Source organism: Lactuca virosa, chromosome 4, assembly GCF_052849685.1.
Source record: "Lactuca virosa cultivar CGN04683 chromosome 4, Lactuca_virosa_CGN04683_v6, whole genome shotgun sequence".
NCBI lineage: Eukaryota > Viridiplantae > Streptophyta > Magnoliopsida > Asterales > Asteraceae > Lactuca > Lactuca virosa.
Window position 1 is genome coordinate 53,950,607 of NC_136429.1, and position 24,242 is coordinate 53,974,848.

A 24,242-nucleotide genomic window follows, 5' to 3' on the forward strand; every position below is an offset into this window, starting at 1 on the left:
TAATACCACATGAACAGTAAAAGAACACCATAAATCATCATGAACAGTAGAAAAAAAAAACCTTGATTCCAAACCGCCAAAACACCAATAATCTTCAATAACTTGTGCAGAAAATCATCAAATCAAGAACCGATACTTCAAAAATCAATAGATCTTCAAAGACCCGCTCTGATACCACTTGTTGGGATTAAAACCCTAATTGTGATTTGATGAACAAGATGCGGAAAATAAGAACAAACACAAATAAAGAAGATATGTCGAATGATCACTCGATTTATTCAAAACATGAGGAATAAATTACACTTTGAGCATAGACTAAAGAATCTAACACTACATAAGAAACATCACAACGTGGCGGCTACATTTTGCCTCACTCTTAACCCTAATTGTGAATAATACATGACTATTTATAGGGAAAAGACAAGTCTTGGGCTTTTAACCTACACTTCATCAAGGGGGCCCATTGCCATCATCCATGGAGTGCTTTGAAACCCTATATATATATATATATATATATATATATATATATATATATATTCATTTTATTTTTATTTATCTGAGGACTTAAAATACATTTATGAATTCATTCTCTCTCTCTCCCTATATATATATATATATATGTGCGTGTGTGTGTGTTTGGTATTTGATCAATAGAGTAAAGATTTATAAAACAATTCAATAAATAGAGTAATTTTCCTATGAAGGTGGAGAGATAATGTAACGCCCGCAAATTTAGGCAAGTCAGTTTAGGGATAATAAACATTAAAAATGATTTTTTGATAGAAGATTACTTATGACAAATAACCTTAACAAAAGTTATAGTATATGTGACAAAGATTATATATATACAAAGAACACTAAAATCTGACTTCGTATGAAGAAATTACGCTTGTTCGAAGTTTCTCGATTAAATCGATACGACTCTGCGTATCATAAAAAGTTAATTTTTGATAAATTACTTTCTAGCCTAAGAGGTCTAAACAAAAGTCACAGTATTCGTTAACTCGAGAGCGTGCATATGGAGAACGTCCAAATCTGACTTCAGTAGAAGAAGTTATGATTTTTCGAAGTTTCAACACATCAGTGCGGGCACAGAAATCGAATTTTAGATCGGTCGATTTTTAGGCGCAATGATCTAAATGAGAATTGAAGATCTCGTTAGTGGGATATTAACAATAAAAAGATAGTCGAAAACGGAGTCCGTATGTAAAAATAATGAATTTTACATGGTCATTAGCAGTATAATCTTCTCATACTGTTATATTTATGATCGGTCCAGAATTATCCGACGGGTTCGAAGGAAAGTTGTAGTACTCAGAAATACCTAGATGTGAGTATAAAGAATGTCAAAAATAGAGCTTGTATACGAAAGTTGTGAATTTTTGAAGATCTGCAGTTTTACCCGCGTCTGGTGCTAAGTGTCAGCACCAGAGGCGAAGCCTTGGTGCCTACACAAACTCACTATGTGAGAGGCATGTCTCACGATGTGAAAGGCTCCTAAATAGCCTACAAATAGATGATTTTACCTCATTTATTCATCATAAATCACTCCCAAACATTCCTCTCTCTATAGATCCAATTTTCCCTTAGTTTTAAGTATCTGGCGAAGCTCTGACGTCCCGAAGAGTCCAGCATCTAGTAGCTAGTAGGCTGGAGTTCTGCCAACACAATTCCCGACTTTTTGCTAGAAACAATGTAATTTGAGCTAAACTTATGACGCTTTAATTGTAACTTATATTTAAGTTCATTATCGTTATTATGAACCTATAAACACGATTTAAAAGTGATTCCAAGTCGTTATACTGATTGATCTACTTACAGGGATGATCAAAAGGCTAGATTTAGTGAGATATTTAAAGTGGGATTTCCAAACAGTATACTCTGTATACCAAATGGACCCTACCTCCGATATCATCTTACCTGGTTGTCCCTTATCAGCTATAGATCGGTAGACTTTGGATTAATAATGAATCTAGACTAATGATTAGTCACAAGAAATATTAGACTAAGACTTAGTGATAATGATACTAGGTTACGTCAAAGGAAAAGACAGTTGCTAGAAGCGAAGCGCTGTCCGAATTTCGAGTCATCAATTTAACAAGTGAGTGCATAGTTACTTTCATCTTACATATAAATATGAAGTATCTAAATAATTACATGCTTATGTGCTTATTATCTGTGCTGAGAATATTATGTGTTAGATAAGATATTATGAGATGATGCTTATGTGATTTAATCATATAAGTATTATACACTTATAAATATGTATTGGGTAGTGATACGGGTGATAGATAGACGATGTTAGATAGGTGATGATAAACAAGTAATGATAAATAGGAGATGATAGATAGACGATGGTAGGTGATGATAAACATGTGATATAAAATAGGAGATGACTATGAGATGCCCTGACCTTGACTTGCCATGTTATGATGTAGTCATCTACCGAAGTATAGATGGTGACCACTGACTAATCTAAACAAGTCATGTGGAAACACCAGAATGCTCATAACCTGTAGGTGATGAATTATGAGTTCAGGGGATGTAGTAACTACATATTCATGCGATGATACTCTAACCGTTACTAGACACGTGTTGGGGGAGTAATCCCCGAAATAGTACTGTCTATGCGATGTATGCGATGATCCTTAGTGTAACGTTCCATTTTCACAACAAAAAATTTTCATTTTTATTAAGGTGAAAACTTTCCAATTTATAAATACATTATTAAGAAACCGTTTATTCCAAATTACATTTGTTCAAAATTAAAGTTTTATAGAAAACGAGGAGTCCTCAATACTGCTGATGCGTGTGTACCGTCTTGCATTCGCCTTCCTATAGACTCCAATGATACCTGAAACAATAAACAACTAGATAAGCATAAAGCTTAGTGAGTTTCCCCCAAAATACCACATACCAAACATAACATATAATGGGCCCCACCCAAGGAGTATAACGGGCCCCGCCCTAACAAGCATAACGGCCCCCGCGCACTGAGATACGGGCCCCGCCCACTGAGATACGGGTCGCGACCACACTCGCATAATGGGCCCCGCCCACACTCTCGTAACATAAACACATAACATATGATTATATAACATGCAAACACATGCCATGATCACAGAGGTAAATAGCATACAGACTAACCTTCAGGCTCCGCCCGACATCGGGTCGTACCCGGTAATCATAAAAACACATACAGTTCTACAGGTTATTACAGCAAGCAACATACTCGATACCAAAACACAGATATAACAGATCACTACAGCATAACAACATACTCGATACCATAACACAAATCTACCAGATTACTATAGCATAGCAGCATACTCGATACCATAACAAAAATCAACTAGATTAGTATAGAATTATAACATAATCGACACCAGAACACAGATCTAAGAGATCACTATAGCATAGCAGCATACTAAATATCAACAATCCAAGGAATGCATGGTCGAATATACTCAGAGGTGAGATAGTCACCGACAGGTGATCCTACTCTAGAACCACAACCAAACAAGGAACAGGTAAGAGAGATTAGATCAAGAGTTCTTAGTCTATCCTACATGACTATATACAGTCCCTAGGGCATCCCTCTACTAGCATATAACCAAAGCTAGTGGGTCGGCATTGGTGTCTTCGACCCACGGGTATAGTGAGGCGAAACTCACCTCGATGTGCGCGTAGCTAACCACTGTAGCAATGAAGGACTCGACCAACTTTAACTCACTTCCAATCACCTATAGGAAGATACTTGAGTCAATACCCGATCACAGGTCATAGTCACTTGCAACAGTGGCCACCTCACATGAAATGACGATTAGCGTTTCACATAAAATGACAATTAGGGTTAAGTAAGAACACTTAAACCATTAAGGACTTAATCACTTAAGGGTATGACTGATTAAGATTTGACTTAGTCATTCTCGGGTGAATAACAATCCAATCAACAGTCCGAATACGCGCCCGATCATTGTCCAAATAGAGCTCCCGGATTCTAGGGGTTTTCACATAAAATGATAACTAGGATTAGTGTTCCACACTTAACCCCTTAAGAAATCAATCCATTAAGCCCAATATTGCATTAAGTTAATTGTAGGGGCATTATTAAGTATTATTTAGAATTTAATTAACAGCTTTAATGCGGGTCCCGACCAACTCCAAAACTAGGGTTTCTTGATATTAGGGCTTTCTAAACCCTAATTAGGGTTTCCAACCCAAATAGCTTTAATGCGGGTCCCGACCAACTCCAAAACTAGGGTTTCTTGATATTAGGGCTTTCTAAACCCTAATTAGGGTTTCCAACCCAAATACGTGTCGACTAGGTTCCAGGTTAGGATTTTAGGTTAATTAGTGTTTAAGTAGCCGGACACCACCCATTACCACCCCGGGTGGTGGTAGTCAACGGTTGTTCACAGCGGCAGCCACCACCTCACGGTGGTGGTGGTTATGATTTTAGGCCAAAAAAATATCAAAAGCATTCCAAACATCAGTCTAATCACACACATATGCACACAGCCACTGGATATGGTGGCTAGTGATGATAGAATGGCGGCATGAGGCGGGAGCCACCACCTCACGGTGGTGGTGCCGGGGTTTCCTTGATTTTTTTGGCCAAGAACATTTATACAACATCTCCTCTAAAAGAAACTCACACACACCATATAACACACACACACAGCCACCTACACACGGTGGCTGGTCATGGCAGAAAAGCATTAAGGGCAGCAGCCACCATGGTTAGCTGCCATGGTGGTCCTCCTCAATAATCCGGCCAACAAAACTCCCACACACAAGCATCCATCACGTTAACCTACACACGGTGGCTGGTGATGGCAGAAAAGCATTAAGGACAGCAGCCACCATGGTTAGCTGCCATGGTGGTCCTCCTCAATAATCCGGCCAACAAAACTCCCACACACAAGCATCCATCACGTTACAGCAGCAACATACACACCCGATTAGCGAAACATGAACACAGTCACCCCTTCACGGTGGCATGCGGTGGACGGAGCAATTGGCAACAACACACGACAATCGCTCGGAGTGGCGGCAGCGGAAACGGCGCGATAACAGAAGGAGATGGAAAAGAGAAAAGGTGGGCGACCCCTACCGGAAACAGCAACAACGACAACCACGAATTTGCTTCTTCCGATCGTCTACTGCCACGATGCCCAATGGCAGTCTTCGTCTTCAATGGTGGTGGGTGCAGCGGTGGTGGTTCAGTGGTGCAAGGCGACGACGAGGATGTTGGAGGCGGCCGAAGGTATGGAGTGATAAGGGTGGCGGCGGCTAGATAGTGATTAGGTTAGGGTTTAGTCCTTTTCGGGTGTATATTAGATGAGGGGAAGGAAGGAGAGGAAGGGTTTAAGTCCCCGTCTCCAACTCAAGTTGTACCCTATTTACACTTTCGACCGCCTCTCCCTCAATTCTTTTCAATTCGAGTCCAATATTTACTCTCTAGCCCCCTGATTCCAAAAATATTTTCAACACAAGTCCAAAAATTACCAATCAGCCCCCAGCATCTAAAAGTCTATTCATAACTAGTCCGGAAGTTACACCTTAACCCCCGATTTCCAGAATTTATAACATTAACTCCTTGCACTAATACTCTAATAATTTATTACGGATTTTGGGCCTACATAAATATTAAAAAAATATTAAAAAACGCCTTGGGGTTTATTTTTTATTTATTTACTTATTTTATTTTATTTTAAACGAAATGTTACAACTCTTCCCCACTTAAATTGGATTTTATCCTCGAAATCAGCTCTCACTTCTACTTCAAGATGCACTCCCCCCAACAACCAAGAGGAACGAACATCTGCGGAATTAATCGGTCTTCGTACTTCTCGGCCAAACGCCGACACTCTAATCTTGCACCAAAAGTGCATCATCGTAATGAAAACTAATTGATCTCCTATTGAACTGAACCACACTCTTACTCTGCTCCAACAGCCCAACTGAGCTATCCACTATCGACACTCGGCTCACCCCTGATCTGACGACAACAGACAAGCAAACCCTCAACATGAGCTCCCAACATCCTATGGTCTAAAGCACAAACACACCCTACAGATGCTATCACAACTAATACTAATACGAATCAAAGGGAAAATCCAATAGCTGACGATGATCTTGCCGCGAAACCAGAAGATTTAGCAGTTGCACAGAGACTGGAACTTAAAGAAATCTGACTGAGAACTGAACTTGACACAAGGTTTTCCTGCTGCGTGGTTCCGCTCTCCCCCACTTGAGATATGCTCGAGTCCAACAACTTCCAATCTCTAGATACCCAGTCCAACGTGAACTCCACTACTTGAACCCAACTATTGATATCCACATACATAGGAGAATCTAAACCCACACAACATTCCCAAATTCCAAACACGAATACAATCGAGGACAAAGATAATTAATCCATTCATAATAAGAATTCAATTAGAACAGAGCTAATAAGATAATTCCATTTAACTGGTCATCCAAAATTACAATTGAACCTTGTAACACAAACTAAATTACAAATAAATACCAATACCACCACAACTGCTAAATAGAAGAACCGCCAACTCAAATCTCGGTCCTCAGGACCCCGACGGTCCCATGACGACCGTCGGGTAGCTGCCAAGCTAAGGGTGTAGGATCCAGCACCTCACTGAGAAAAGGACAATGAGCTCTAATGTGGCCTTCCTGACCGCAATGGAAACAAACTCTTGCACTCCGCATGTAATCTCTACCAAAATGGTCCTCCTCGCCACACCTGTGGCATACAAAAGGTATGCACCTCCCTCCAACTGATCCTGAACTCTTGTCGGTAGACTTGAACCGCTTCGCTACAGGTTGGGTCTGATTCGGAGCCGCCACTGCTCCCTCGCCCAACTCTCTTTCTCAATCTCTTGTCTCCTCGTGGCATCTTGAAGCTCAGCGAGAGAACCGTAGTGATGGATGGACACGGACTGTCGAATATCTGTCTTGAGCATGCTCAAATACCGAGTCATCTGAGCCTGCTCTGAAGCAGCGAACTCAGGACTAAACAAATCCCTCTCAGTGAACATCTTGGTGATCTCCGTCACCGACTCGGTCGTTTGTCTCAGATCCAGGTATTCCTGGGCCAGTCTTTCCCTCCCCACCAGGGGAACATACCTTGCACGGAACACCTCCGAGAACTGTTCTCAAATCATCACTTCCCTCTGCTCGGGAGTATAAGAACTAGTCACCAGTCTCCACCAATCCCTTGCCCCAATATGAGAAGGTTCAGGGCGCACTTGACCTTCTGGTCATCCGGAAAAGAACATGTGAAGAAACAACCCTCCACGCCAGACAACCATCTTATCGTCATGATCGGGTCCGAGATCCCATCAAACTCTGAGGGCTTCGTACGATCGAAGTCCCAATACTAGAAATCTCTCTCTCCTCGAGCCCCAATGGCAGCAACAGCCACGGTGGCTACAACAATAACAACCTCAGAAAGTGTAGCATATCGGTCATCGAAGTACTCTATCATAGCAGCCTTGACAGACCCAACCAGCTTCGGTATCTGCCCCCGGACAAAAGAAACAACCTCTTCACGAATGATCTCCCTGACTCGGTCCTTAGTCAATGTTGGCCCATTCTAGCCATCTTATCTTGATCCTGATCCGGATCCAACCTCAAATCTCCTCGTAATCGCCATACTCAAAATAAACCAGGGAAATATCATATAAAACGCATATAACACCAGGGAACCAATTCCCAACAAAACCCTAGGAGTTGTGACTTCCCTGCTACGCGTACAGGTCCTGTGCTTCGAGTGGTACTGCCCATACTAACTTCCACACCTACCCGTATTTGTCTCGGGAGATCATCACAACAACCCTAAAAATACCTACTAGAATACACATACACTCTATCCTCTCATCCTAGAGGAAGGTTATACATTACGTAACTGATCAGCAGACCCTACACGACTTGTCCATGAAACTTCCACCAACCCTACATCACTCGTGTATGCTAATCATAAATAACGTTGGACCCTATAGACAGTCAAATACTTGATTCTACCCTAAGCCCTTCATCAAACAAGAACAGGAAATAAGGCTAACCAAACATTCTCAAGCTATTGAATCTTAGCTATGTACAACTATGTTGCATACACTAAGCAACTACAGTAATGATGTCAATTTCCTACAAGAAGAACCCAAGGCTATCAGGCATCATATAATCAGGCAATTCTGTCATGCAATTCCTCAAGACCCCTAGCCTATCACTATTATGCTTTTCTAACAAATCATTTATCAGCAAGATCAAAACTAAGCAAATATAACAAATATGGGTATTTTGGGAAGCACTCTCGTGTTTGGGCTCTGGCTGACTGTACACACCACATTTTCCTGAAAAATCAAAGCTAACTCAAGGTCTACATTCCCGATCCCAAGAGAACAATCAAACAAGAACATGAAAAGAGACCGAGCCCATGTCCTTAACCCAACTTTTTTATTTTATTTTATTTTTCAAAAACAATTGCAAAAACTCTCGGATCCTAGTTTGAGACTGGATTCACACAAGTGCTTCTCCAATTCACTCAAACCAGGGCTCTGATGCCAACTTGTAATGTCCCATTTTCACAACCAAAAATTTTCATTTTTATTAAGGTGAAAACTTTCAAATTTATAAATCCATTATTAAGAAAACCGTTTATTCCAAATTACATTTGTTCAAAATTAAAGTTTTATAGAAAACGAGGAGTCCTCAATACTGCTGATGCGTGTGTACCGTCCTGCGTTCGCCTTCCTATAGACTCCAATGATACCTGAAACAATAAGCAACTAGATAAGCATAAAGCTTAGTGAGTTTCCCCCAAAATACCGCATACCAAACATAACATATAACGAGCCCCGCCCGAGGAGTATAACAGGCCCCGCCCTAACTCGCATAACGAGCCCCATCCACTGAGATACGTTCCCCGCTCGCATTCGCATAACGGGCCCCGCCCAATGAGATACGGGCCCCGCCCACTGAGATACGGGCCCCACCCACACTCACATAACGGGCCCCGCCCACTAAGATACAGGCCTCGCCCACACTCTCATAACATAAACACATAGCAGATGATTATAAAACATGCAAACACATGCCATGATCACAGAGGTAAATAGCATACAGACTAACCTTCAGGCCCCGCCCGGCATCGGGTCGTACCCGGTGATCATAAAAACACATACAGTTCTACAGGTTAGTACAACAAGCAGCATACTCGATACCAGGACACAGATCTAACAGATCACTACAGCATAACAACATACTCGATACCAGAACACAAATCTACCAGATTACTATAGTATAGCAGCATACTCGATACCAGAACACAAATCAACCAGATTACTATAGCATTACAACATACTCGACACCAAAACACAAATCTAATAGATAACTATAGCATAACAGCATACTAAATATCAAGAATCCAAGAGCTTCAAAAACATGGTGTAATGTTAACGGAATATCCTCTTCCCAAACTTTTAGATGGTTTTCCTTTACATGGTTTAAATTTAAAATCACATGTAATTCACATATTAATCACATTTGATTCACATGTAAATCACATTTGATTCACATGTAAATCACATGTGATTCACATGTCATTCACATGTGAATCACATATGATTCATATGTGAATCGTATGTGATTTACATATGATGTCATATGTAAATGTGATTCATATGTGAACTGCATGTGATTCATATGTGAATGACATGTGATTCATATGTTAATCACATGAAAATCATATATGTATTTTTGTGAGTGTTTTTGCATCAATCATTTTTTTAATTTTCTTGTAGATTTGGAAGAAATTGTGGTGAATATTGAAGAGGTGAAAAATGATAAATTGAAGAAAATAAAGAAATATTGACACGAAGACATGAAAATGCTTTGTAATTTGTAGCATTTTTTATTTTTTATATTTTATTTTGTATCGAATAAAATACTTGTACTATTATGTTTATAGATTAATTAATAAAAATGAGATTTTTTATAATTTACTTACGAATATTATTGTATAAGAAATATGCATATATACATTTGAAAAAATATGCATATATGCACCTAAAACTTTGATATTTATTGTTAAAAAAATTAGAGTATTTTTTAAAATATTCTAGTTCTTTTTCTAAACTTATTGATTTTTAAAAATTTACTTTTTAAAAAAAATGCAGCTTTTTTGAAAAAATTGTAGTTTTTTTTAAATGCAGATTTTTTTTTTTTAAAAAAATTGCAGTTTTTTTTTTTTTTGAAAAAAATACAGCTTTCTTTAAAAAACTTGCAGTTTTTTTGAAAAAATTATAGTTTTTTGAAAAAATTGCTGTTTTTTTATTTAAAAATGCAGGGTTTTTAAAAAAATTATTGTTTTTTTTTTTAAATAACTTCAGTTTTCTTTTTAAAAAATTTAGTTTTTTAAAAAAAATATTTTTTTCTATTTTTTTTTAAATTCATGTTTTCTATAAAAAATTATAAAATCTGCATTTTTTTAAAAAAAAAATCGAAAAATACTATTTTTAAAAAAATCCGAAAATTTGATTTATTATGTAAAATTTTAGACATTTATATTAATATATTCAATAACACAAAATATTAAACATTAAATGATATTGGTAAGATTACGATCATGTCCTGAATGAATTAATTTCGATCCAACGCTCTACGTTTAGTTCTCGGGTTCCCGGGAAACTATGAGTTCTCAACCGATCTCACCCCTATATATATATATATATATATATATATATATATATATATATATATATATATATATATATATATATATATATATATATATATATATATAACATTCCTATTACGTTGATTTCACGCACACATCGGTACACATCGCATAAATTTATTATTAATATGCTTATAATCGATTAACCATTATAATATCATTTAAACTTGTTAAATACATATTGACGAAACATAATTTCAGTTTATTTCTATTAACGTCACACGAATTTGACCGACCACCTTTGATCTAAATTTGAGGGTTGTTACATTCTCCTCCGGTTAACGAAATTTCGTCCCGAAATTTGATTTGTAGTCGGGATGTAACTCAAACAATTGGGGGTATTTATGTCTCATTTGGTCTTCGCGCTCCCAGGTAAACTCTGGTCCCCTTTTCGAGTTCCAACGAACTTTAACGATAGGGATGCGACTTTGCTTTAAACGTTTCACTTCTTGGTCCATGATTTCAACGGGTTCTTCGACGAAGTGAAGTTTGGTGTTTAGCTGGATCTCGTCTATTGGTACTGTAAGGTTGTCGTCGGACATACACTTTTTCAGGTTCGAGACATGAAACACATTATGCACGTTATTCATGGTGAGACTTTCAAAGGGCCCCATATACCGTGGGTTTAGTTTTCCCCTCTTCCCAAAACGTATCATGCCTTTCCATGGTGAGACTTTGAGCATGACTCTATCTCCCACTTGAAATTCTAGTGGCTTTCTTTTTACATCTGCATAACTCTTCTGATTGTCACGAGCTGCTTTGAGTCTTTCTTTAATTTGGACTATCTTTTCAGTGGTTTCGTGAATTATTTCCGGCCTTGTGCGAAGCGTGTTGCTCGCACGTTCCCTGGCTAACTGAGTATCTCCTACTTCTTCCCAACACAACGGTGATCTGCACTTTCGCCCGTAGAGAGCCTCGAATGGTGCAGCCTTTATGCTGGTATGATAACTGTTATTGTAGGAGAATTCAATGAGTGGTAAGTGAGTATCCCAAGCATTTCCGAAATCAATCACGCAAGACCGCAACATATCCTCTAAGGTTTGGATCGTTCTCTCGCTTTGACCATCGGTTTGTGGATGGTAAGCGGTGCTCATATCCAGATGAGTCCCCAAGGATTTTTGCAATGATTGCCAAAATCTCGAAGTGAACCTACTATCCCTATCAGAGATGATAGAGACGGGTATCCCGTGAAGTCTAACAATTTCCTTGAGATAAGTTCTTGTCAGTTTTTCCATTTTATCAGTCTCCTTAATTGGTAGAAAGTGAGCGGACTTCGTCAATCTGTCGACCACTGCCCAGATGGTGTCGTACCCACTAGGTGTCTTTGGAAGTTTCGTAATGAAATCCATTGCAATCTGCTCCCACTTCCACTTAGGAATTTCTGGTTGTTGGAGCAATCCTGATGGCTTCTGGTGTTTCGCTTTCACTTTAGCACATGTTAAGCACTTGTTCACATACGTGGCGATCTCGGCTTTCATGTTTGGCCACCAATATAACTTCTTCAAATCTAAGTACATCTTGTCTGATCCCGGATGAACATAGTACCTTGTTTTATGAGCTTCGTCCATGACCAAGCTTCGGATATCACCAAACTTCGGTATCCAAATTCTGGTCATAAACTGTCGGGTTCCGTTGTTTCTTAGTTCGAATTGTTTTTCCATTCCTCTTTATGATTCTTCTGCAAGATTTTCTTCCTTCAGGGCTTCAAGCTGAGATAACCGAATCTGGTTGACAAGGATTGAATGGATCGTCGTGGTCAGAGCTCGCACTCGATGAGGTTTGATATTTTCCTTATGGCTCAATGCATCCGCGACTACATTGGCCTTTCCTAGATGATACCGAATTTCACATTCATAATCATTTAACAACTCAATCCACCTCCGTTGTCTCATGTTTAACTCTTTCTGATTAAAAATATGCTGAAGACTCTTATGATCCGTGTAAATAATACACTTTGTTCCGTATAGATAATGCCTCCATATCTTTAATGCAAAAACTACTGCGCCCAACTCCAGGTCGTGGGTTGTGTAGTTGTTTTCATGAGTTTTGAGTTGTTTAGAGGCGTATGCAATAACCTTGTCACGTTGCATTAATACACACCCTAATCCTTGGATCGACGCATCACAATAGACTACGAAATCCTCTGTTCCTTCAGGCAGGGATAGGATCGGGGCGCTACACAACATTTTTTCAGTCTTTGAAATGCGGCTTCTTGTTTAACTCCCCATTCAAATTTTCGATCTTTTTGTGTCAGAGTAGTGAGCGGCCTCGCAATTTTTGATAAGTTCTCAATAAATCTCCGGTAGTAGCCAGCGAGGCCTAAAAATTGGCGCACCTCCATTGGCGTCTTTGGTGCCTCCCAATTCTTTACTACCTCAATTTTTGCGGGGTCTACATGAATTCCTTCTTTTCTCACCACATGTCCTAGAAAGTGTACTTGTGTGATCCAAAATTCGCATTTAGGAATTTGGCGTACAATTTCTCTTTCCTCAGCAGCTCCAAGATTAATTGTAGATGTTGACTATGCTCCTCCTTAGTTCGAGAATAGATCAAGATATCATCTATAAACACTATGACAAACTTGTCCAAATAAGGCTTGCAGACTCGATTCATGAGATCCATGAATACTGTTGGAGCGTTAGTCAACCCAAAAGGCATGACTAGAAACTCATAATGACCGTACCGGGTCCTGAACGATGTCTTCGGTACGTCTTCGTCTAATATCTTGAGCTGATGATATCGCGACCTCAGATCAATTTTTGAATAATAGCTGGACCTTGGAGTTGATCAAACAAATCATCGATTCTAGGGAGAGGATATTCTTCATGGTCAATTTGTTTAGCTCTCTATAGTCAATGCACATTCGAAATGATCCATCTTTCTTCTTGACAAATAATATTGGCGCTCCCCAAGGAGAAAAACTTGGTCTGATGAAGCCCTTGTCAAGAAGTTCTTGTAGTTGGCTCGAGAGTTCCTGCATTTCGGATGGGGCCAGTCTATAGGGTGCTCTAGCTACTGGAGCTGCTCCGGGGATAAGGTCAATTCTGAACTCGACCTGTCTGGCTGGTGGCAATCCTGGTAGTTCTTCTGGGAGAACGTCAGGATAATCGCATACATGTGGTATGTCCTTAATTTCTTTCACTTTACACCTCTTATCTACTACATGAGCTAAGAAGGCGTAATGCTTCTTGTGCAGATATTTCCACGCTTTTATGCAAGACACGAGCTTAAGGTTCTGACCCGACTTGTCACCGTAGATGGTCAGAGTCTCTCCATCTGGTAAGGTTAGCCTTACTGCTTTTTCGTAACACATGATTTCCGCATGGTGGCGAGACAACCAATCCATGCCAATAATAACGTCGAAGCTTCCGATTGACATTGGCATGAGGTCGAATTGAAAGGTATGATCGTTAAGCGTTAGAGTACAATTTCTTAGGATTTTAGTTGTACGTTCTATTTGACCATTTACTACTTCTACTTCGTAAGCTACATCTAATTTTCTGGTTTCATGGTTTAATAATTCTTTAAATGTCGTCGTTATAAAACTCTTATCGGCTCCAGAGTCAAACAAAACTATAGCATAAAGGTGGTTGATAAGGAACGTACCAGTAACCACCGAGGGATCTTGGATCGCTTCCTTGTTTCCAGTAAAGAATGCCCGTCCACGTGCCTTATCACCCACATTTCTTAGTTTCGGGCAGTTACGCCTGAAATGTCCCGATCCACCACATTCATAACAATTTCCACCACTATTTCCGATTGACCCTGCATTCAGTTGAGTACCTCTTGCAATTGGCACTGAGTTTTTGCAATAAGTGCTTTTGTGCCCATTCTTGTTACACTTGGTACAGTAATAACATTCGCCAGGATGACGTTTGTGACATTTGTTGCATTGAGGGTATCGTCCAGTATTGCTTGTTCGGTGAATTGGTGCTAGATTGGTTGCCGTAGTCACTGCGTATCCACTTCCAATTCCTTGTTTCTTCCTTGACGATTGCCAAGAATCCTTGCCTCCCATCTTGCGCTTGTTATTTTCAGTCTTGGGTGTTTCAACCTTAGTGTTTGTTGTTCCCCGACTGAGTTCATTCTTGACTAAACGACTTGCCAAGTTCCTGACTGACACTTTCATAAGTTGTTGATCGTGATCCCAACACTATTTCCCTTATTTGTGGCACCAAACCCCAAACGTAACACTCTATCTTCTTGTATTCTGGGGTTACTAGAGCCGGGCATAATAGCGCGAGGTCGTTGAACCTGGTCGTATACGCTTTGATGTCAAGACCTTTCATCTTCAAACTCCATAATTCTTGCTCCATTGCCTGAATCTCATCTCTCGGGCAATATTCTTCCTTTATCATCATTTTCAGTTCTTCCCACAATAGAGAGTTTGTAGGAATAATGCCCAAAGATTTTACTTGGTCATTCCACCAAGTAAGGGCTGAGTCCATAAACGTACTCACAGCGAATTGGACTTTACTATCATCGGGACAAAAGCATATTTGGAATACAGACTCCATCTTTTCGATCCACCTGGTTAGTCCGATAATGCCTTCAGTCCCATAAAAGTTCTTGGGTTTGCAATTAGTGAAATCCTTATAGCTACACGTTCGTTGTGGTCCTCTGATATCTCCTTGAGAACTGCTGCCTTGTCCGTTACCATTTCCATCATTACCCGCTCCAGAGATGGAGTTGCGAACATTTTCCGGTTGTGTCAAAGCGGTCGCAAGTCGATCTGCTATCAATTGTTCTAACTCTGCCGCAGTTGTAGGCATACCAGCTTTAGGTGTGATGGGTATTTCGCTTGGCCTGGATTGTACCCTTCTGGGTCTCCCGACTGTTCTTTCGGGAATAACCATCAGGTTAGGGTGCAACCTCGTGCTTCTTCTTCTTTGTGACATGTCGGCTAACCAATTACATTTAGCAGTGGGTCGTAAGTCGGTTGCTTTATTATACATGTACATTTGTTACCGAAACACATATTTTTCCTTATGAATCATAAATCTCCAAAATTTTAATGTATCAACCACTACGTTGAAGTTAAATGGTGCATGTGACCGGTCCATAATAAAACTTAGGTGCACAAGCTAGGTTTAGTTGTGGCACGACATATATACCATAAAACTTTAGTTAAGTTTTTGATATAAAATTTTAGATTTTTAAGTTCCTTTTATCGGTTGTTTTTGGTAATTATTATCATTTTAATTATTATAATACTTGTGTATTTACATGTTTAGTGAATTAACTCTTTATTAGAGAAATCTTGCCCTAGGCTATAGTTGTATATCTTAAGTGAAATACTAGTTCGCTATAGCTAAAGCTCTGATACGAATCTGTCACACCCCCAGCCGACGGCGGAATCGCCGGGCGAGTGACGAAAATCGAATATCACAAACATAGCATATATCAAACATTAAACAACCACTTAAAGTCTTACATCACATATGACATAATTTATATCTTACTTTATTACATGTTCCATGACAAATCTTCAATGATTCAAAAAGAGGACATAAAACGTAATTTAGAACATAAACATAAGACGATGATTCCATACTCCTCGCGTGGATTTCTTGCCTTAATTTCCCAAGAATACATGTTAAAATACGTCAACAATGATGTTGGTGAGTCCTACAGGTTTTGACTCCATATATTCTTAAAATAACATAAAAGTTTCATAAAAGAATTCATTGTAGAGAAATAAAACTTTTATTCTTTTCAAAACACAATTTGACAAATTTTCCATCACGAAAGGATTATTTTACTGTTGCATAGGTTGAACCAACTTATTAGTAAATGAATCTCTATTTGTCAATTTACTATATGATGATCATATTATCGGTTGTCGTTTTTATTAATTTAAAAAACGAAAGGAATATTAGATAATGTCATAACCGAACTCTTGACACTAAACTTTATTATTGCATCGGCTCCATTTAAGGGCATGCTAAAGTCATTCACCCCATTGTAACACGGGGCAATGTTCGATAATGCTAACGCCAACGCCAAAATTCATCTCGTCGGACGTAGTTGTAGCTAGCAACTCCAGGCGGGCGGTCGTACAGTATAAGATCAATAGTATGACACTTATACCCAGCGTTAGTCGTTCCCTCGAGGATTAACAGTTATGTAACGGAAGGTTTCTACTAAATATTATGAATTTAGCCTTTGCGAAACCGGATGAAATTTATAATGAATACTCAAACGGATTAGGTTTGGTAATTAGAATAGGCAGGGGCGGCTCAACCACTTTGGGGGCTCTAAGCGAACCAAAAATTTGGGGCCCTTTGACTTGTACTATACTAAATTCATTAGTATACACATGACAAGGCATGAATCAATGTATGGAATGCACATTATGTATGTGATATTTGGATAAAGTTCATTATGTATGTGAAAAAATTAAGTCTAGTCCAACTAGAACCAAGAAATAACACTTATCAGATTGAGATAAAGTGCATTACTGATGTGAAGCTGAACCAATGTTCTTTTTTTATTCCTAGTAAAGGGACAATCATTTCAATTCTAACACACATTAATCACATACTAACCTAATTCAACAATTTAAGTTTACACTAAAACAATGAAGTTGAACTAATGTTCACCAATGTCAAACTAGATGGGGGCAACAATGAATTCATTTTTTCATCAATCGAAAACCATTTCAATAATCCTTTTTTGGGGCAGCAAGGTGTTTAACAGAAACACATGTTTATTATGAATACAATAAAGTTGGACCATATTTTTGGAAAATATGGTCTTTAGTGGTATCTATTATGTTAGAAATCAGAAAATAAATACATTGAAGAGCTATAAAGTAGAGAACAAATTGAGATTCCTAGTGAAACCATACAGCTTGTGTATTGATACATTCTGCATTTCATACAGCCTTGTTTTGGGATTATTATTGCAAAAATAATGTGAGGATAAGATTACTACCATTACAACCCTAATGAAACGGGAAAATCAATATGTGATAATGGAAAAATCAAGTGAAAACAGTCAAACACTGCACATACCTTGAATCATCATAATTTTTTGAACAATAGAGAATCAGAGAAATTCATCAGAGAAGCCGATACTGGAGAAGGAAGAAGAACAATGAATGTATTTCAGCAATCAACGGTTCAGACAACCTTTCAATGTTCAAGAATCGAGATTGGAGAAGCCTAAATCGATCAGCGAGAGTGGAGAAGGAAGGAAGAAGAACAGAAGTCGTTGCTTTTGATTTTTGATGAGGCGTGCATATCAGTAACCATCGAATGGAGTCAGGAGAAGAGAAATATCGACATTGAGGTATTTTGGTAAAGTGGGGCCCTTTAGGAAATGGGGCCCTAAGCCCTAACTTAACTCAACAACACATAAGGACAGCCCTCAGAATAGGTATAATGAACCCATTTAGAATGGGTATGATGAACGTATGATTTTCACCCTAGATTTGCTAGAAACGTGAAGTTATTTGCCAATTAAGAACATGATACTCAAAATTCTTAAAACTTCAATATTTATTGTTCTTGATTCGACCTTGATATTATGATGACAGAGTAGTTTTTTTATACTATGATGTTTAATGTGCAAGGAAACCATAATAACAATTTATATGGAAATTCCATCTGTTGCCCTTTTATTGTATGTATATGTATATTTGTATTAGGTTTTACAGCCTTAGCAGGACTTAAGTAGATTAATAACTTTCAATCTGTTTCTTTAATATCCGATATATACATGCACAAATTTGGTATCTTGATTTAAGTATAAACACATGGTTATTCAATCTTGTATGACTATATAGTAACGATTCATTACTATTTCTGTTATATCCCATAAGTAACCGGTTTCGTTTTCGTTTATTGTTCTTATTCAGCATTGTAGTGTGTGTGCATACTACACACTGGTACCTTAAACTTACAATTTCACAGCTTTTATCTATCTCTTTTTAACAGTTTACTTCATACCCTTATATAGAATATCAATACTTTAATAATCCTTAATTGTTATGAACATTTAAGTTATATGAACTTAATACTCAGTAACATTTCACAGCTTATATTTATAGTTACCTTTATAAAGTAAGTTGTTATAATCATGCTTACGTGACATATAATGAAATCTTAGTTTATCAACATTCTTCTTGCATATGATTATATATATATATATATATATATATATATATATATATATATACCTAGTGATAGTTGTTTTACTTTAATTCACTTGTTTTGAACCATTTTTATCATGATAATAAGACCGAACTACATGTATTCTCCCCCAAACATTGATAATAAGAAATAGGGGCCATAGAACTCACGTTAGTTGCGAGAGTCGGAAAGTGTCGGAAGCTCCTCTTTTAAGCGGGATCTAGAACGGGAATCTTGGAGTCGACCTAAACATCACATGGCAGACCATCGACCACCATGGCAGGTGCCGACTGTTCATGGTGGTTGTTAACGTGTTTTTATCAGAGAAGAAAGGAAGTTACTTGAGATCGATGGAAGAGTATGGAAAAACGATTGGAAACTGTTTGAGGGTCGAAATGAGATGCAGACAGGAAGGAACTTGGTGATGGTCGCTGTTTCTTCTCCTCCGGTGGACGGTGCCAACTGGGTCAGCTTATCATCGCATGTAGCAGGCAGAAGAGGGACTGGGGTGGAGAAGGCAACAACTTCGATTGTTGCTGGGTTTTCTTCTGGTGATCAGGAGGGAAGACGAGAGTGAGGGAGTTTGGGAAGATGAAGGGAGAGATGAGTGAAGGCTTTCAATGATAAGCTATATAGCTGTGAAGCTTCTCCAAATCTTCTTTACAACTGTGGATCATGTAAGATATTTGATTGTACAATGCAATATATGTAAGATTTTGTACATGTGCAGAATTTGTGTGTGTGTGTATCTTAAGGAAAATTGTGAGAAGGAAGGGTGATGAGTAAGGTAATTTATCATTCTTCCTGATATATTAAATCTGATTTCCTCACATGATTCATTGTACAATTGAATATCGGATGAGATATGAGAGTACATGTGAAATAGTTCCAGGGATATCAAGCATGTGGTGGCATTTGTGAGCATGCAGGTAAGAAAGATGAGAGAGATAGAGAGGAAGTAGGGTGACGAAATTTGTAGTAGTACCAGAGGATTATCTTCCAGATTCTTAAGGCTTATAATATAGGGGCAATTACTAATCTAGCCAAATTAAGGAAGTCATTAGCAATTTATAGCCAAAAGTTAGTAAATGTCCAATTATAGCCCACGAAACCATAGGTTTCGATATTCGTCTACTGTTTCGCCAAATCGTCTACTGTTTCGTGTGTTGTATAATTTTTTTTTTTATTTTTAGGATACAAAACCGTAGGTTTTTTAAAACCTACGGTTTCCCAAATCGTAGCTACGGTTTTGGGTGAAAAAATACGTTTTTTTTTTTTTTTTAAAAATCTACTGTTTTGGGGGTTTTTACTACTGTTTTGGGGAAACCGTAGGTTTCGAGAGGAAACTGTAGGCTTTTAAAAACCTACAGTTTTGTATCCTAAAAATGAAAAAAAAAAATTATACAAAAACGAAACAGTAGACGATTTGGCGAAACAGTAGTCAACCTACAGTTGACTACTCTTTTGTGGGCTATTTTTGGCTAAGTGGTTTTTTTTTGGCTAATTTTTGTTAAGTAATTAAAGATTTTGGCTAGATTTGTATTTCCCCTATAATATATTGGTGTGGGCCATATAATCCAATGGAAATTTGATAAGGATTTGCTCCATTCCTATGTAAGATATTTGTACGTGTATTTTTTTTTATATTATATGTGATAGCCATCTCAGAGATGGGTGTGAGTGGGTATAATCTGCTATATCAATTTCTTGTATTAATTGATGTGGAATAACTTCATGACTTATTTGTTTTATTAAGTTTATGTCGCTTGGCATCAAGTACATATACATATAATATAGGGAAAATGACGAAAAAAACACTATATTTTTCAAAAAGTTCGGTTTAACCACCAATTTTTAAAAAGTTACGAAAAAACCACCAATTTTTGATAAAATGTTTCAGTGTGACCACTGTTACCTATTAAAACATATTTTAAGTACGAAAAAAGCACTATATTTTATCAAAAGTTCGGTTTAACCACCCATAAATTGGTGGTTAAACCGAACTTTTAGAAAAATATAGTGTTTTTTTCGTATTTAAAATAGGTTCTATTAGGTAAAAGTGGTCGTGCTGAAACATTTTACTAAAAATTGGTGGTTTCTTCGGAACTTATTAAAAATTGGTGGTTAAACCAGAAAATGTGACAAAATATAGTGGTTTTTTCGTCATTATCCCTATAATATATATGTATTATCTTATGATCTATATAAAAGTATAAGTATGGAGTTTAGGCATTTTAAATATATGAGCCAAACATTTACCTTATATTTAATATTGGACATAGTAAATCATATATATATATATATATATATATATATATATATATATATATATATATATATATATAACGTTCCTATTACGTTGATTTCACACACACATCGCTACACATCACATAAATTTATTATTAATATGCTTATAATCGATTAACCGTTATAATATCATTTAAACTTGTTAAATACATATTGACGAAACATAATTTCAGTTTAGTTCTATTAACGTCACACGAATTTGACCGACCACCTTTGATCTAAATTTGAGGGTTGTTACACAGTGCCTTGGGCATCCCTCTACTAGCATGTAACCAAAGCTAGTGGGTCGGCATTGGTGCCTTCGATCCACGGGTATAGTAAGGCGAAACTCACCTCGATGTGCGCGTAGATAACCATTGTAGCAATGAAGGACTCGACCAGCTTCAACTCACTTTTAATCACCTATAGGAAGATACTTGAGTCAATACCCGATCATAGGTCATAGTCACTTGCAATAGTGACCACCTCACATGAAATGACGATTAGGGTTTCACATAACATGACAATTAGGGTTAAGTAAGAACACTTAACCCATTAAGGACTTAATCACTTAAGGGTATGACTGATTAAGATTTGACTTAGTCATTCTCGGGTGAATAGCAATCCAATCAACAGCCCGAATGCGTGCCCGGTCATTGTCCAAATAGAGCTCCCTGATTCTAGGGTTTTTCACATAAAATGATAACTAGAGTTAGTGTTCCACACTTAATCCCTTAAGGAATTAATCCATTAAACCCAATATTTCATTAAGTTAATTGTAGGGGCATTATTAAGTATTATTTAGAATTTAATTAACAGCTTTAATGCGGGTCCCGACTAACTCCAAAACTAGGGTTTCTTGACATTAGGGTTTTCTAAACCCTAATTAGGGTTTCCAACTCAAATATGTGCCAACTAGGTTTCACGTTAGGCTTTTAGGTTAAGTAGTGTTGAATATGCCGAACACCACCCACTACCACCCCGGGCGGTGGTGGTCAACGGTGGTTCACGACGGCAGCCACCACCTCACGGTGGTGGTGGTCATGATTTTAGGCCAAAACAATATCAAAAGCATTCCATAAATCAGTCCAATCACACACATATGCACACAACCATCGGAGATGGTGGCTAGTGGTGGTAGAACGGTGGCATGAGGTGGAAGCCACCACCTCACGGTGGTGGTCACATGTTTTCCTTGATTTTTCCGGCCAAGAACATTTATATAACATCTCCTCTAAAAGAAACACACACACACACACACACACCATATAACACCAACACAGACACCCACACACGGTGGCTGGTGGTGGCAGAAAAGCATTAGGGGCGGCAGCCACCATGGTTGGCTGCCATGGTCCTCCTCCTCACTAATCTGGTCAACAAAACTACCAAACACATGCATCCATCACGTTACAGCAGCAACATACACACCCGATTTGCGAAACACGAACACAGCCACCCCTTCACGGTGGCATGTGGCAGACGGAGCAATTGGCAGCAACACATGACAACCGCTCGGAGCGGCGGCAGCGGCAACGGCGCGATAACAAAAGGAGATGAAGAATAGAAAAGGTGGACGGCCCCTACCGGAAACAGCAGCAACGACAACCATAGATTTTCTTCTTCCGATCGTCTACTGCCACGACGCCCAATTGCTTCCTTTGTCTTCAACGACGGTGGGTGCAACATTGGTGGTTCGGTGGTGCAAGGCGGCGACGAGGAAGTTGGAGGCGGCCGAAGGTATGGAGTGATAAGGGTGGTGGCGGCTAGATAGTGATTAGGGTTAGGGTTTAGTCCTTTTCGGGTGTATATGAGATGAGGGGGAAGGAAGGGGGCGGCGGGTTTAAGTCCCCGTCTCCAACTCAACTTGTGTCCCATTTTACACTTTCGGCCCCCTCTCCCTCAATTCTTTTCAATTCGAGTCCAATATTTACTCTCTAGCCCCCTGATTCCAAAAATCTTTTCAACATAATTCCAAAAATTATCAATCAGCCCCCAACATCTAAAAGTCTATTCATAACTAGTCCAGAAGTTACACCTTAACCCCTGATTTCCAGAATTTATAACATTTAACTCCTTGCACTAATACTCTAATAATTTATTATGGATTTTGGGCCAACATAAATATAAAAAAAATATTAAAAAAAACGTCTCGGGGTTTTAGGGCTTATTATCTATTTATTTATTTACTTACTTATTTTATTTTATTTTAATTGGAATGTTACACTTAGGAAATGTCCTTAGCAACAAACATATAAGGAAATGGGATGTAAATGCGATGTAAGAGATGACCCTTAGGATAAATCCTTAGGTAAGAATAAATAAAGAAAATGAGGATGGGTAATCGGGTTAATTGTTTGACATGAAATATGTGAATAACAAATTAACTATATTATTGTGGGTTAAAAACCCTATGTATCTCACTAGGTTTCCTAATCTGACTCACTCACTTTATTTGTATCACAGGTATCGATGCAAGGATACATTACACCGAGAGAGTAAAAGAGACATAGATCATTAGTATAAATTAATGTAAGATCTATTCATGCTTATGTTTTGAATCAGTTATGGCATACGAAGTTTTGAAAGGATATCAATATCGAACGTTTCTTTGAAAATGTTTACTGTTAATATTATCTCACATTAAAATAATTTTTTGTGACCAATTCCGCAACAAAAGAAATACTATGTTTTAAAATAAGCATAAATAAAAAATTTTAAAATGACCGTAAATTTGGGGATGTCACATATAAAAGGAAATTAATTATAACAAAATACAACTATAGATGACAACTCATAAGTGCTTTTCATCATGTAATACCGAATCGGTGGAGGACCAACACGAAGCATGTCTCAAAAATGTTTAAACAATGGTTTAGGAAAGCTTTTGGTGAAAATATCCGCAATTTGAAGCTTGGTTGGAATGAAGTTGGTGTATAGGCGACCGGAGGAGACAAGTTCTCCAAAAAAAATGGTAATCGATGTCGATGTGTTTGGCTTCTTTATTTAATACATGATTTTAACTTAAGGAAATGCACTTTGTTTGTAACAAACTAAGGTTTGAC

The 24,242-nt window shown here is 38.1% G+C and overlaps 1 long non-coding RNA gene across 1 annotated transcript; it reads right to left on the minus strand.

Moving 5' to 3' along the window:
* Nucleotides 1–2,672: 2,672 nt before the first annotated feature.
* Nucleotides 2,673–5,355, minus strand: LOC145109750 (uncharacterized). Its single transcript, XR_013709189.1, has 2 exons — nt 5,117–5,355; nt 2,673–2,854 (listed from the first exon to the last, which is right to left on the minus strand). It is a non-coding gene; the product is annotated as an uncharacterized LOC145109750 (long non-coding RNA).
* Between the last annotated feature and the right edge of the window lie 18,887 nt (nt 5,356–24,242).